General features: G+C 45.2%; 2 long non-coding RNA genes across 2 annotated transcripts in view; one reads left to right on the forward strand and one right to left on the reverse strand.

Annotated features, from left to right (window-relative positions):
• Nucleotides 1–5,137, forward strand: part of LOC138563694 (uncharacterized) — a 63,443-nt gene extending 58,306 nt beyond the window's left edge. The window contains exon 2 of the long non-coding RNA XR_011299675.1: nt 4,828–5,137. This is a non-coding gene — a long non-coding RNA (uncharacterized lncRNA). The remainder of the gene's footprint in view (nt 1–4,827) is intronic.
• Nucleotides 5,138–5,254: 117 nt separating this feature from the next.
• Nucleotides 5,255–14,300, reverse strand: part of LOC138563705 (uncharacterized) — a 276,749-nt gene continuing 267,703 nt past the window's right edge. Inside the window, exon 3 of the long non-coding RNA XR_011299686.1 lies at nt 5,255–5,552. This is a non-coding gene — a long non-coding RNA (uncharacterized lncRNA). The remainder of the gene's footprint in view (nt 5,553–14,300) is intronic.

The raw sequence follows: 14,300 nt of genomic DNA on the forward strand, positions 1-14,300 counted from the left end.
ACGTCCTATTGGCAGTGGCTAAAGGACCCAAAAAAGACGTTAATAGTACACTAAAGTGTCAAGTTTTCCATAGGAAAACGCTATTTTAAAAATGACCGAGGTACCCAGCCTGACGACGGGGAATATTCACAGCATGTGAATCCATGAAAGATCCAATGCTGGAGAAAGCAGTCATTTTAGAATCGGGGAAAAGTCGAGTTACGTAGTTTCAATATGCGTTGCGAACAAGCACGTTTGATGAGGCGAGTGTTGTTGGCCGGATAGTCATGAGTGCCTACAAGGGTACCAGCGTGGGTGTCAGCACCGGAAACTTCTACAGAACTGAGTGTGAGGACTTCAGGCAAAGTGCGGGGGAAAGGACAGAATTAGCCATATCTCTAGGCAAGGACCAGGCCACACGCTTTTGAGGGAGGTGTGGAGACGGGGCAGGGGCACGCCGCTTCAGTGTGGAAATGGAGTGGGCATGCACTTTCCGCCGAAGAGGTGTGGGCAACAAGTACCAGGGGCCGTAATGGATAAGAGGCAGGAGGCATGGATCCAAGAGTAAGACAGGATTGGGAGTAAAACGAGGGCTAGCATGCAGAAGGGAAAGCCAGGGCTGGGGGTGCGGGATCAGGGGGCAGATGGTGCAGGTTGAGGGGTTTTCCACATCCTGGCATTGCTCCCAGTGGGGCATGGCAAGGAGGAAGGGGTCTGTATTTCACTGTCTGGTACCTACTGTTTATAATATGCAATTGTCCATGATGACTTCTTATTTGATGTGTTTTCTTTTATTTGCTATTGAATGTCACAATTTCGTACAATAAATGTGGCCTTATATTTTACAAGAAAGATGTGTGTGTGTCACCTTGGCAGTCTCTGACCCCTGTGTTGCCCATCTTTTTAAACCATGAGGGAAGGTGTTTTGGAATAGATTTTACTGCAAACTAAATCCCTTCTAGGGACACCTAATTTTGGCAGGTAAGACACAGTGAGATTAAATAATTTGACCAACATCATACACCTTGGTTAAGTGGTAAAGGCAGAATGTGAGCCTGGCATTAAATGTGGGTACTTAACCACACATCTTCCCTCATTTTTATACAAATTACTTTAACAATGCACAAGTCACATGATGAATCAACCTGACAATATATACAACGTGTTGATGAAGAAGAGGAAAGGGGACATTTTCTTTTAATCCTAAATTGCACCGAGGGGTCCACTCCTGTTTGGACTTGTTTGGAAATGGGGCCCTCCCTGCAATTTTAATTGTTTCCACCAAGTACTGAAAAAGTAAATGATAAAACACAGACAGAATCATCTGTGCTCTTCACTTTTTCATTACATCTCGGGAAGATTATAAATCAATTAATGATTGCGGGAGCCATCTACAATGGTTTGCTTTGGATTCTGCCTGCTTTTTCCAGGTGTAAAATTCATGTGCTTTTCATAGGAATCCATTGGTTTTCCACCAGCATAAAAATACATGCTGGTGGAAAAGCAATCAGATTGCTCACGGATCCCAAATCATACACATTCATACAGCACATAAAAAGTGTCATTCAATATTTTTACCGCTGTTTGCTCCACTCTGCTTGTCTCTCGGAAAATATTCCCCTATGATTGTAGCTTTATTTTAGCCTTCCAAAATGGAAGCCTACAAGCTCCAGCATGCAAATTAATCAGAATTTACAAAACATCTTATGCAGACACTATGTGAAATGAATTGCATGACAACGTCATTGTTTTACACAGCTTGTTCTGTACCCCATAATTTCTAATCACACGTAATTCGCTTATTAAAACCTTGGATAATTTTAAGAAGAAAGTGCCGTAGCAATGGTCACTGCCAGTTACCGTTTCGCATATCTAATCACTTCCTGTTGTAAACAATCTACTGCTGAGACTCATTAAAAGGATGACTTCACTGGGAGGGCATGCACTGCCATGGCTGTTTGGGGTGAGAGGCAGCTCAGTGGGGCTCTATGGGCATTTGTCCCTTGTTCAACTGTTAAATCCTCCTCTGCACTCTGCAGTTAATACTTAAATAACACTTTTTAGGTTTAAAAGATGTGTCCCTTTTATACTTAGCCAGCAACATTGTAGGAAGCACTAATTCCATGTGTTATTTTCCAGGTGTTCTTGATTAATCTTCTGAGAGTCCAATATTTACTGGGGGATGGGAACAAGCCTCCCAACCCGCTCCCCCCCGTCGCTGGTGGGATTTCACAGCAAATAATTAACTTTCACGGCACTGCCTAAACTCCCAGCACCCAGGAGTTACACAATACTTTCCAAACACAACCCACAATAAACATGATGTATTCCGTTTGCATACAAACTCTCTTAATAGTTACTCAATCAGTATGAGGATACCAAGTCAGCACTTGTCTGTTTCAATAATGTATTCGTCTGGCAGGGCAGGTTAGGCTTCCACAAATGCAAAGATACATTTTATTATAATGGAAAATCTGATACTGGTACATAGTTTTTATCCTTTCATTGGCGTGCTCAGGTAGGGCCTGAGGTGCTGCGTGAGTCCCTGCGCATAGCAACCAAGGCATCCACATCCGGGCATATACTCTTTCACTTAGGGATACAAACTGAAACCAACACGCTTTGGCAATGCCAAAAAAAATGGGCATTTGGATAGGCATGGGATAGGCATGTGCTAGGCACTGCCAAAAGGGTACCATCTGACTATATAATGGGAACAGCTGGAATTGTGTGCGAGGGCCTGGGCATATGATGTCATTGCCTCGTAAATGTATGTGTAATACCTATACACAAGCCAACACTGGTGGCTTTGCACTTGCTTGTTAGACAGGATGCAGTACAATGGACAGATCGAGGACACACATATTTAGTATGAATGAACAGGATAATGGCACACATTGTTGCAAGATGTCTATTACACCAGGAGCTCATTTACAGGGTCAACTAAGTCATTAAACTCTCAAAAGAATGGATAGACCAAACACTGGCAGGCCCTGTGTAGTATAACATTTGGCATTACTTTGTGACAGAGCTTGTTCAAATAGTTGCCAAGAGGGTATGTTTTGTCAGGGAATGGCAGGTAGTTGGTCGGAATGCCATAGGGACTAATATGGCAATGGGTAGTCAATGCGTTTGCGGATGACCAAATGCCCATAGGCTGTGTGTCCCGCCTCACACACCATCTCCATCCTATCTGTTTTCCAATGCAAATGTTCTGGCTTACACCTAATAGCCAAAACTAAAAAAGTATGGATGTAAGTCTCTGAATCAATTTTAACCACCGTCATTGCTCTGGTCAGCCTCGCAGACCATTGTTTACAAATCAGCCTTAGCCCTGCCACTAATGTGAGCAGCCCTGCTCCAACTGCTAGACCTCAAGGTCTAGAAATATCGCTGTGTCTTGTGTTTCAGTGCAGAGGGAACATGGCCTACCAAGCGAGATCGAAATGGACAGTTTGGTGGCAGAACAACACTCATTTGCTAATGGCTTGTCCCCTTCTGTAATGGCACAGAAATACTTAAGAATGATGGCATGGAAGGTTGCTCAGAGCAATGATAGTGGTCATGTTTAATTCAAAGCATTGCATCTATCACACTTGCCACACTCCTGCTTCCAGAATTACATTTTTCTTATTGTCAACCGTATTCGTGCTTTGCATTCAAGCACAGCTAAGGAGAAATGGCATATGAGGAGGGATACAAAGCTTGAAGTGTTGTTTGGTTATTTATCTACCCATTGACTGCCCGTGGCCTCCTGAAGTGCAGCCCCTCAGAATTCTAATCACACAGAAGTTGCTGCCACACATTTAGAGAAAGGGCTAGTTTCTACGGGGGAGGGAGCGGGCAGAAGGAGGCCTTGGGTGGGCCTGGCATCCTGGCCCCGTGCTTGAACCAGGACTCTGTTGTTTTGAAACACAGTTGTTTTTGGGTAGAAGTGGCTATTAGCTTGGGGATCGGTCACAGTTGGCATATAGCACCCCTTCTTTCTCACTCTGCAGGCTTCAGATACACTTGATTCCAGATGATCCAGTCTTAGCTATAATGAAGTGCTTCAATAGATCATGAGACTGATTCATGGAATTTGTGCGCCGAAAAACTGAGATTTGTTTGCCATTCTGCCCGCAAATCCCTGTTTAACAAATGGGGATTTGCAAGCAGAATGGCGCACAAATCCCCGTTCTATGATCATGGGGACCATCCCCCATCACCAATTCCCTGTTTAAGTCCACTCTTCCCTGGGTTTGCTCTTTTTGCCTGTTTCCCAGTTTGATCACTATTCCTACATGCCAATTTCTACACTGTCTATACTTATATTTTTTAAAAATCGTATTAGCAGAAGTGCACAATGTTCAGAAGTGCACCTTGGGTTAGAGCCAATATAACTGGTTCGGATCTTCTCTCAACAATAGCTGATTTCTAGCCTCTGATTCAAATGGCTGCTGTAAAAAGGCCCACTTCACTATGCAACTGTTCTCTTGGCTCACTTAAATAATCAGAATTGGGTCAGTCATTGGCAGGGGTCAAGGCCTAAAAATTAAAGTGGGGGGAGTCATCAACAAACGAATGGGATGTGACGTTGTCGCAAGAAATTATCATATCAAGGTGAAATATGCACATTTCATTAAATTTGCTTTGCATAACCACCCACCTTGCACAGGACGAATGGCATTTGCCTTTCATAAAATCAACACACGCAGAAAACCAAGAGAGGATATTTTCTTCTATGTTTTTGAAAAAGTTAAAAAGTGTGCATGCTTTAAATTCTAAGAACCAATACAAATATTTCCCTGGAACTCGCAGTACCAAAATAGGATATTTGACCTTTGGTTGTTTGTTTTTCTTCATCAGGTTATACAGTGCAGTGGTGAAGTGTCCGGCCTACGGTTTGATCCCGAGGTTGGCTTAAATTCCAAGAGGACATTCAATGTTTCTCATTTCAGCTGGCTGAGGCTGAGTCCACCCCCGGAAAAAAGTGGATGGAATCCTCCCTCCCCCTGTACCCTCGACTTGAGCCCTGGGAAACATCAGCAATACATGGTTGAGAAGAAATGACTACTTAACTGAATTAGTACATGGATGAGGAGTGGATACAATTCCTACCACTAAACGACCTGCAATGATCTCAATCATAAATGTGAAATAAATCACAGCCTGACGAGTATGCCTACTGTTCCTTTTGTGGTAGTGTGGGCCGGGCTATACTCTTCAGCCGGGATGTGAGCTTGCACAGAAAAGTCAGAACAATAAAAGTACAATGTTATCAAAATAAAAGACTATCTACCAAAAATAGGAGTCTTTAATTAAACAATAAATATGAATACACTGATCTAAAACACTATAACCCTACCCTGTAAGAGAAGACACAGAATATACAGACTTTAAAAAGCGCACTCTGGTTCTAAGCACTTTTCTGCAGTGTCCAGACAGCATTGAGATGGGTCAAGTCAATTGCTTCCAGCAGGTCAAGTCGGTATCAAGACAGGTTGTGAAGATTTCTTCCACAGGGTCGAATCAATGATCTAGACGGTTCAAGATAATTGCTTTCAGTGGCTCGAATCAGTGTTGAGATGGATCTGTTGAGACAAAACGTAAAGTGGTGAGTGTCAAAAGCAGCTCTGTATAGTGCCTTGAATAGTGATTTGAAGTGGTCAAGCTTGCTCGAAAGTGGTGTCAAAGCGGGCAAACTGTGGCCAGAGTTCACTCTTGATTTCTGGTTGCTGGGGCTGTTAAGGATTTTAAAGAGGCGTCACACTCCAGACCAGGACTCTTGATAGTGGCCAAGGTTGCAGCGCACAATTAAAACACTTTTAAATGTATGAATTTGGATTCAGCTTTGAGAAGGCAGCCAATCCGTCTCACACCCCCCTTAACGTACACCCCGTGTCACAATGGACCATGAACCAGGCCGGTGTGTGATACTGAATTATTGATTTATTTAAATTTAGAATCAAAATCAAACACATTCAATATAGGGCAGCAATAACCAGGGTCGTGATAATTACACTGTTAAATGATAGAACACACTTACTTTGACCTTTTAACATCAGATACCCAATTCACAATTGAATAAAAGATAGATTATTTTTCAGGAATTATTTTCAGATTGCACCACAGTTAGTATTTCCCCCTGCAACGCTCCCTCAAATCCCTGTTAACCAATTTTTGTGTGGGTAGATAGGTGTAGCAGGGAGTCGGGTATACTACGCAACAAACAGAATGAATATCCAACCTTCCACCCCAGAATGGGAGGCAAAATCGGATTGAAAACCCTTGAAATTGAGCAAAATAGCACTCGGAATTACTAAATAGTTATTTTACATGTGCGGTTGAATGAATAAGGCAAAAATGAGTGTGGCTGTATCACAGAAGTGAGAACACTAGCAAACTACAAGGCAATGTACTAATAACGGGCATACAGTTCAGAAAATCGACTTTGGAAAGAAAAACACAGTGCTGCAAAATCACACGTGGAGAAATTGCAGTGGGTTATTTTCACGTGTTTAAATAGCAATACGGCTTGGAAAATGGGCTAAACAGACAAAACCGGATTGCGTTTTTGATGCTAAGGTACAAAGGCACATCACAGGTATAATATGAAAGTGAAAGGGTAACTCTAGATGGATCACAGTATGAGATTCTTAAAGGGAAAGGAAACTCGGTTTTTAAACGGAACAATTTCATGGGACAACTAGGTTTTGTTAATAAAGTGATTTCTTTTACTGAAACTATATTTTAGTGACTAGGTTGTTAAAGAAAGACACGGTATGTGAAATGGCAACCTATCCACGCCACGTTCAACTCTATATGGGAATTAATTAAATTATTTAAAATACTAGTAAGGACTTACACAAGCACTGCAATGAGCTGGAAAGAATGGCGCTAACACTTGGAAATGAACACAGATTTTCCTAAGGACAGGATACACAGAGGTTTCTGACAATTTTAAGGATTTACTGGGATATTAATGGGAATTCTATGGGATTGAACCTAATACAAGGTGTCACGCCCTCTCACCTGTCTCTCTCATCAGGCGCTTCTCGCCGTCGTATTCTCCATTCACATCAGCGTATTTGAGGTGCGGGCTATTCTGGGTTCCCGTATATACAGGGGCGGGTTGCAGTAACTAGTAGACTGGCTGGGGTACGGCCCTGAGGACCGCTCCTGGATTGCTTCCCGGGATGTTCACGCTCCTCGCCTGGTGGCCCGGTTTCACCGGGAGCATCCATCCAGCCCACGCGGTCATGGGCCTTTGAGGTGGTGCTCTGTCACGCCCTCTCACACAACCCATCCCTCACTTCCCCCCTCACACCTGTCTCTCTCATCAGGCGCTTCTCGCCGTCGTATTCTCCATTCACATCAGCGGGGGAAGCACGGCAGGCGGGATACCATGTTGGGCGGAACCGCCTCTTTTCACCCTTTTCCACGTTGGCGGTTGCCATGGCGCCTCCTGCACAGCCGGCGACGCCAGGATACCAAGAAGTACCGGCAGCCCCAATTGCTGGCCGCGTTGCGCTCCACCAAACGTGCGCGAGCGGTCACGTGATGTGTCACGTGACACCGCTCGCCGCTTCAAAAGAAGCCGGCAAACAAGACACTTTGCTTCACAGCTACTTCTACGGAGGACTGCCAGGCGTTACCTTTTGCTTCTTGTTACTCTCCTTGCCTCGACCTTGGAACGCTTCACTTGGACCTGCTCTCGGATTACCCTTGGACTCTGGCGTGCTCTCTGATCTCCCGGACATCTGACACCTGTTTGTACTCTGGACTTGCTTTTTGGATTACCCTTCTGTTTCTGCAAACCTTGGATTGCTTCAAGTTGCCACAGATCCAGTCTTGCTCCACCAGGTGCTTTCAGGAGTGCCAACTACATCATCTCAGCCTGCTGTGGGTTCCCCTGCTGTCTGCATAGGTTTCTTACCTATACTCCACCCTTTTTAGGTAAGCTGGTGTCACTGCATCTTGTTTGCTCCTTCTGCCAATTGCCAATTGCCTTTTGGGTGTTTCCTTGATTATAACCCTTTGCCTTACAGCACTCAGGGGTCCTTCCGGCGTTCCCGGTACCAGGCTGACGACGACACTCCCACCTGTGGCCACAAAGATTGCTAGGGCAGTATTTTACATTCTGCTCGAGCGGTACTTGGGGACGGAGGCATTACATAACTGCACGACCATCATGTCGGACCCATCAAGTTAGAACACAAGGTAACAAAGCAAGGGATGCAGCTATTTGGTTACAGGGGGAGGTAATACTTACAACAAGTACTAGAATGGGGTAGTTGGGACAGCGAACCAGGTTCCTGGACACCGGGGCAAGATCTGGTCTCTGCGCAGCGGCAGGCTTTCCTACAAGGGGACGGCTGGGATTAGTCTGGCCACTGCAGACTGCGAGGTGCATCAGCTTGGCAAGCAGATAGTGGGGCAAAGCCGGTCTGGTCACTTGATAATTCCAAAAAGGGTTCCACAGCCTTTCCCCCTTCCTTCCTGAATTATAGGGATTTTAGTAGGGTTTTAATTCTGCCTGGATAGGGTCACCTAACTCTGGCCTGGCTTCTGGAATCTGGAATCTTGCAGGGTGAATGTGGGTTGTCAGGATCTCTGGATGTTGATTTTTGAATGCTGGATTTTCTAGAATGTCTGTCCTTCTGTAATCTGTCTCTGGAATCTGTGTGTGTCCTGAGCTTTGAATGTCTCCCGCTTTATAGGCCGGATGACATCAGAGTATTTTTTACTATGTGGGCTGAACAAAGCTAGACATACCTCTAAATCGGATAGGTCAATCTGTAATGTCGCCTCCTCCCTGTAAGCAGATTGGACTGAAGGAGGTAACTCAGTTTTTAGGGTGGGTGTTTTATGATGTACTTTTGTTTTACCAAGTTGCTCCATAACCCAAAATGGGTTATGGAGCAAAACACTTATTTTTACACATGTCATCAGCGTGGTGTGATGCTGTTTAGTAATTGTGGCAATCTACATATTATCACTGGGCATGTTATCATTAATTTACAAAACTGTACGCTTTCCCCTGAAATGACATTTTGCTGCCGTTTGCCTCCCTAACATGCTAGAAAAACCTACAATGTCTTGTTTTAATGGCACAAAAATGACAGTCTCTGAATTAAACTGGGCTGGCTTTGTCTTCCAAATATGGGCAGTCTTTCCCACCCCCAGCCACATATCAGGTTATGGTCAGCTTAGCCCAGAGTTGCCATGGATTTGCCGTTGATCTTAGTCAATTGAAGCTGAGGGGAGGTGTCACCAGGAATGTACACCTCTGTGCTAGGGGCAGTCCATTGTGTCATGCAGCAGCAATGCCGCTTCGTCTGACGAGGGTGAAAGTTTAGTGCCTTTGAATTTCCAGGTCAGGCCCCTTTATTCTGCTGTTTTCAAACACACATTTTTTTTTCTTACTTTCTTTCACAAAACCCAGTCGTTTTGGAAATAAATATCATGTAGATTTTTCAAGCAAACCCCCATCTCCCATCATATTTCTATGCAAGCACAGGGCCTTATTTCAACATTTCACTTTAAAATGACATTTTCTTGCTTGGCAAAAGCAGCATTTCATACGTGGGTTAATTCTTCTTGGATGTCACTTTTACAGATGCGATTTTTCCTCGCACCCATATTCTGAACCCTTCCATAGCCCTAGTCAATTTCTAATACACAGGAATCTGTTGAAGTAAAGGGTTCTTTGAAACTGACATCAAGCAGAATGAGACTGAGCTTTTTGGGAAGAGTCTGGACTGTGTTAGATTGTTGCAAAAGTAAAACATTTGCCATACGGCCTGGAGTGAGTTTCTCTGCTAGTTCACAGATTTCCTTTTACATACAATGCCTTTCAGAGAGGAATGCCCTCCTTTGCTGATGTGTAGCCTGAAGATAGATGAGTATGAATTTGTCTTTTCTGGAATCAAACTTTGTAATGTTGAAGGATGAAAAATGGCACCAGTGCAAAGCCATTTTAAATGCAAAACATTTCCTTTTTTTTTTAGTTGGAAGTTTTAAGCTGGCAGCATAGCAGGCTGACTTTGAATTCTTTTCTTTGGTGCACCCGCAGGAAATAACTTGCAGCAATTCTCGGGGTGTTCTATGTTTCATCTCGCCCCATATGTGCCCGGCTAAGACAGCGCAGCCATCATTTCTGTAGCTGCAAAATGCGGTTTTAATGCAAGGGAATAACGCTGAGCAGAGCCAGCGCTGCAATTCTACTTGTAACTGCTAAAAATGCAGTTTGTTGATGTTGGGGAGTTCTGCTGGGCTGGTAATTCTACCCCACAGAGGCCAAAGGCCTCCAGGGCCTCCAATCGCAAGCGGGATCCTTGTTCTGCACTTCACAGCCAGGACAATTGCCAGAGACCAGTCGCCTTTATCCAGACAGAAGATCACCCAATATTTTCCTCTGGGATTGTTGAGGGAAAGGGATTGTTCCTTTCTTGGACGTTTTTACCTTCCCTTTTACGAAGAGGACTTGAGGGCAGACTGTACACACAATAAAGTTCTGGGGGAAATCCCTCTTCTTCTGTAGCCCAAAGATAATTCAACAGAAGACGTGATCTCACCCTCTTTTTTTTGTTGTAACTTTCTTTATTGGTTTTTCAACAATGATATAATATGACATTACAAGACCGTGCACCGGTCAACGTGACCCCTGACCCCCTACCCCCTCGATTCGGTCCCCCACTTAATATGTAGCACTGTTTCTTATCAGTTCAATTGCCATCGTTATTTGGCACTCGTGGCTGCTGTTGAGGTTTCCGGTTGTTCGTGTCGGTTTTGTATTGGTGGTGGAGACTGTAAGATCGTGTCATCGTCTGCAACAGGTATGCTATGTACAGGCCCCAGATGTCTGGGGGACGTGCGTGGAGGGGTAGAGTACGTATGTAGTTTGTTTCGACATCTTGACAATAGGTGACATCCTGTAGCCACTGCTTCAGTTTTGGTGGCGGTCCTCTGCCCCAGTTGCAAGCTCTTTGTCTGCATGCCAGGTCAAGGAGTAGTTTTGCCAGTTTCCTGGTATACTCTGGTAATTGGTTGGTTAAGCCCAACATGGTCAGTGTTGGGTCGGGATCCAGTTGCACTCCGATTATTGCTGATATTTTCCCTAGGGCCGCTGTCCAGAGTGCTCCTATTTCGGGGCAGGACCATGCCAGGTGGACAAAGTCGGCTTCCGAATGCCCGCAGCGAGAGCAGGAGGCGGATATTATCATCCTTTGGGTGTGAGGTTTTGCTGGAGTGTGGTAGACCTGATGGACAAAGTTGAAGTGAATTTGTTTGTACCTTGTGTTTATTGCCACTTTCTTTGTGAGTCGTAGTATGTATGACCAGTCTTCTTCAGGTATTGTAATGTACAGGGCTCTCTCCCACCTTGCTCGAGCTTTCGAGTAGCGTGTGAGTTTTTCAGTTAACAGGGTTTTATAGATATTCGACACCAGGCAGCCTTCGCCTTGGGCCCGTATCACTCCGTGGAGCAGTGGCCATGTCGGGGTTTGGAGTGGAAATGTGGCAATGGTGGTTTGCATGGCGTGTCAGGTTCGGTAGTACATGAAGACGTCCAGGGTGTTGTTGCCTCCTTTGTCGCAGGCTTTTTGGATCGACAGGAATGTGCCGTTTGGAAACAAGTCGCCTAGTGGGTGGATTTATAATTTCTTGGTCCATAGCTGGAACACTTTTTCTGATGTTATAGGTATCCCTGGAATGCTTCTCACCGGAAGGAGGGGAGAGTATCTGGTTTGGATTCCATTTCTTTTAGCAATTTTTTTCCATATCGTGTGCGCCGTGACCATCGTGTTCATTAGTGTTGAAGGTGTTGGTGGTTCATTGAATATGACTGCACGAAGTAGATAGGGCGTTGCTAGGGCTCTCTCAATTTGCACGTGTGGCAGGATGGAGTGTATTGCATACCAGTGGCTCAGGTACTGGGCTTGTGCTGCCCAGCAGTAGCCCTCTATGGCCCTCTATGGCGGGTAAAGCCAGTCCGCCATGTGTTATGGGCAGGATCATAATGCTGAGGGCTATTCGGGCAACCCTGCCTGCCCAGACTAGGTCGAGAAGAATGGACTTGATTTGTTGTAAGAATTTTTGCGTGGGTAGTATTTGTGAAGAGATAGAGTAGTTTGCGGAGAATTACCATTTTCTCCCCACAGTTTGAGGGGAAGCGTTTTCCATCTGTTCAATTTGGTTTGGATGGAGTCGAGTGTCGTCTCGTAGTTGTCTTGCATGATGTCTGTGCTGGATCTGGACATAAGTATCCCTAGATATCGGACCTTTGAGCATTGTCAGTGGAAGCCAAAGTCGTCTTGGAATTCTTTGGTTGTTTTTGTAAGAGGGAACATTATCGATTTTGAATCATTGGTTTTTAGTCCTGAGAAGTTGCCGAATTTGAGAACTGCTCGCATCACTGGGTTCAAGTTGTCTTGTGGGTCACGAAGGAAGAGTGCTATGTCGTCGGCATATAGTGAAACCACCAATATGTGCGGCCCGAAGGCGAGACCTCTGTGCAGGTGATAAAGCCTTAGGTCTGACGCTAGGGGTTCCATGACTAGGGCGAAGAGCAATGCTGACAGTGGGCAGCTCTGTCTGGTCCCTCTGCGCAGGAGGATTTCGGAGGAGCTTTTGTTTCCAAGTTTTATTTTAGATGTTGGGTGTTTGTAGAGGAGGCTGAATCACTTGCCGAGGCCCATTCGTTCTAATATTGCAAATAGAAAGGGCCATTCCACAGAGTCGAACGCTTTCTCGGCGTCGAGAAGCACTGCCACCGCTTGGTTTTCTGGATTAAGGGCCTCCATTGCTCCGAACATTCTTCTAAGGCCAAATGATGTGTTTCTGCCTGGAACGAATCCAGCTTGGTCTGCCAGCACCATTGCGGAAATGAGTGGAATCAACCTTCTAGTCAGGATTTTTGCAAAAATTTTGTTGTCAAAGTTTATTAACAATGTGGGCCTGTAGGGGGCGCAATCTTCCTTGGGTTTACCTGCTTTGTGGAAGAGAATGATGTTCGCCATATAGAGTGTTGGTGGGAGATGGTCTTTTTCTATGGCTTCTTCGTAGACCTGGAGTAAAATTGGGGCTAGCATATCCATGGAAAATTTGTAAAATTCACCTGTTAGGCCGTCAGGTCCTGGGGCTTTGGTGCTCGGTAATTCCTTGATGACTTCTAGTATATCTTCCATAGTGATGGGTGCATTCAACGGCTCATTTAACTCGGCACTCGTCCAATATAGTTCGGTTGTGTTTAGGTATTGTGTTATTTCGGTAGCATCCCTGGAATAATTGGAGTTATATAGGTTTTGATAAAATTTACGGAATGTTTCTAATATGTAGTCTTCAGAGTATACAAGGGTTCCCGATGTGTCCAGCACTGCTTCGACTGTTGTGGGTTTTCGTTCTGCGGTGATCAATCTTGCAAGTAGTGCACCGGGTCGTTGACCTTCGCCGTACTGACGGATCTTGTGGTGACTTGTTAGGAATTTGGTTTCTGTTTCTGCTAGTGTTCTGAAGGTTTCTAGTTCTGTCTTAAATGCTGCGAGCGAGCTGGGAGTATTTGTGACTATTACTGCTTGTTCAAGTGTTTTTAAGGCGATCTTCGCATGTGTTTAATTCTCTCTTCAACATCTTTAGGATTCCATTTTCTTTTGCTAGCGACACCCCTCTGATGAAACATTTTAGGGGTCGATTCATGGAATTAATGTGCGCCGAGAATTCCCGCGCAGAGGTGCCAAAACGTGCGATTCGCAGTAAAAGTGCAAAAATCGCAGTGCAAGTGCGAAAATCGCAGGGAAACCAGCGCACATCGATTCATGGAAGTTGGTGCGCGAGAAAAACATTGGATGTGCGCTGAAAAAGTGCTCAGCCCACGCCGGCGCACAGGTCATCCAACAGCGTGCGCCACGGCCACGGCGAAATCGCACATAGCGCGGCGCACATCACAAAAGTAAGCGGAACACGGGGCGTAACACTCGGAATGGGGAACAACGCGTGAAAATATGCGCGTCACGGGGGAAGTAGAGTAGGCAAGTGCGCGGAACGCCCACACGCTCGCCTACAACCCGTATTCATGGAATCGAATAGGGCAAACCAGCGCACGGTGAAAGACGCGCACAGGGCCAAACAAGTACGGCACAAGAAAGCAGGCGGTAGCGTCCCTGCGCCTGAAATAAATGTGCGCCAAAATGTGCGCTAACAAAAAGCACCCATATACAGCCATGATGAATGGTCCATACAGTGGCCCTCTAGGACAAATGAGGTGCAAAGGGGTACCGACAAACACGGACACCCGCTGTGTGAAAAATACCATGTGCGTGTGTTTCTGGGTGCGCGGGAAG

The sequence above is a fragment of the Ambystoma mexicanum genome, chromosome 1p (genome assembly GCF_040938575.1).
Source record: "Ambystoma mexicanum isolate Mex_15411 chromosome 1p, UKY_AmexF1_1, whole genome shotgun sequence".
NCBI lineage: Eukaryota > Metazoa > Chordata > Amphibia > Caudata > Ambystomatidae > Ambystoma > Ambystoma mexicanum.